The 2,164-nt window shown below is 36.3% G+C and overlaps 1 long non-coding RNA gene across 1 annotated transcript; it reads left to right on the top strand.

Moving 5' to 3' along the window:
* The first annotated feature begins 45 nt into the window (after positions 1-45).
* LOC119294204 lies at positions 46-1,909 on the top strand. The gene is made up of 3 exons (XR_005143374.1): positions 46-283; positions 1,054-1,152; positions 1,864-1,909. It is a non-coding gene; the product is annotated as an uncharacterized LOC119294204 (long non-coding RNA).
* The last annotated feature ends 255 nt before the right edge of the window (positions 1,910-2,164 follow it).

Here is a 2,164-nt window from a genome sequence, read left to right on the forward strand (position 1 = left end):
GGTGCGGCTCTTCTGTGGTAGAAAAATCTTGCCTGTTGAAGTAGATGTTATAGATCAATAATGGTGCATTCTTGGATAACACACTGTTTGTTGATTATTGAAATAGTCGTGTGTCATAATAAAGTTTTTTTTCCTGTTTGGTTGCATGCATGTGCATGGATGCTTCCTTTGGACTTCATGCAAGTGTTTTGCCCCTCATCATGATTGGCTGACGAGGAGAGCACTTCTGCTCGGAAGGTTGAGTTTCTCTTGAAGTCAAAACCACCAAGTAATATAATGGAAGGTGGGAGTGGCTCTAATGTGGTTTACATTTATCTGAACTTCCTTTTCTTATAGAATCATATAGCTATGTTCTATTGGTGTCATGTATTTTATAACTATGTAATTGCAAACATATATTTAGATTAGATTATCATTCTTAGATTAGATAGCATAATTAGCGGGTTGTAAATATTTGATTTTGCAGCCAGGTTATTTCATTAGTTCTGTTTCAAGAATAGTACCTTTGTCTTTGATTTGTAAGTACAAAAACAGAGAATAAAAACCTTCTTGCCAAGATGCACCTGATCCCAAAATTTTTTTGGTACGGTCAGTGTTTGTACGTTCTGGTTGTTTCCATTGAATGGTTTTCAAACATTTAATTTAGGGATTCATAGGAAGGGCTAAAAACCGCATAAGAATAGCCCACTTCTGCTTGAAGAAATGTCCATGGAGTTCAAATTCGGAGCTCAGCTTGAGCAACTGTTCACTTCTTGGTTTTGCTTGATGTGGAATGCAAGTATGTTGTCCTTTTTTACATAAATTCTTCACCTATTCAAGCAGCTAAATTTTGTGAAAGTTAGGACAACCGAAAAACTATATCAGTATTGTGGTGAACCGAACGACCAAAAACTATATCAGTATTGTTAATCTTCATGATTTTCTATAATGTTTTCGGCAATAGATTTAGAGTGATTTGTTTCTGCTCATGCAAAGCAGAGGTGTGTTCAAACAACTATACCTATTTTACTTATTTTGGATGCTAATTAGTAAATTCTATCCGTATATGCACAGGCCATGATATCAGACAGTTCTAAGTCATGGATTAATGCAATGGGTGAGCAGGAAAAGTTATTCTCTTCTTTGTTGGAACATTTCCTAAGATGCTCTAAGGTAATTATTTTAGGAATCACTTTTTTAATTATGCATAATTTTCCTTTGGTAAATTCAGTGCGTTAACCACCATAGACAACTTCATTTTATTTGTATGCTTATCATCTGTGTGGTTGTTTGATACGCTGCCAACAACCTTTCCCATTCTTCTTGCTTGCTATTTAGTTAATTCCTCGAGATATTGGATAACTATTTCTGCTATTGAAAGTTTGGTTATGGCTCTGATGGTTTGTATATCATGATGGCCTTCCTAGGAGATGTAATTCTGAATATCCTACTGCTCTATGGATCTATTATTGCAAGGACTGTATAATGATATACAGTGAGTTGCTTCATACCATCATTTAGGGTCTATGTATTCTATTTGATTAGCTTTCCTTACTGCCGTCTGATAAGAGGCATTCTCGTTGCCCTGTAGACACCTTGTGCTCCTATGATGTTATTTAATTTTTTATTGGAGTAAAATGATAATCCATTGGGCTCCCTTCCTCCCTCATATTTTTTTGCATATATAGTACTTCACTGCCAATTAGATTTCTGTCTTTGAAGGTGATCATATTGATCTTACCTTATCTAATGCTCGTACAAGATACTAGGGCTGATGCCTGAGTACAATTGTATATAGACTGTCCTTGGAATTTCCTTTACGATATACTTAGTGGTTTGTAAATACGGTTACCTTTGCCATTATTCTTTGTACGATGCATACAGTGGGAATGCATATGCTAAACCTGGCGTTTGGACCGGCACCCTCGCGCGAGGGCGCGATCCCGATCTGCACCCACTGCTACGTGTATCTTATTTGGTTTGAAATTGTGAGAGGAGACATTTTAGTTTCCCATGATGCATTTTCTTTTTGTTTACATATTTCATTGTTCTTACCCGCCAATGAAATTCTCTATTACAGTGCAATTGTAAAGCTTATACTTCAATCGTTTCTGCTTTTTTCTGTCACAACAGTTTTGAGATTGGCCTTGATAGCTGGTTATCATTGTACAAGACATCTAGGTAA

This window comes from Triticum dicoccoides, chromosome 4B (genome assembly GCF_002162155.2).
Source record: "Triticum dicoccoides isolate Atlit2015 ecotype Zavitan chromosome 4B, WEW_v2.0, whole genome shotgun sequence".
Classification (NCBI taxonomy): domain Eukaryota; kingdom Viridiplantae; phylum Streptophyta; class Magnoliopsida; order Poales; family Poaceae; genus Triticum; species Triticum dicoccoides.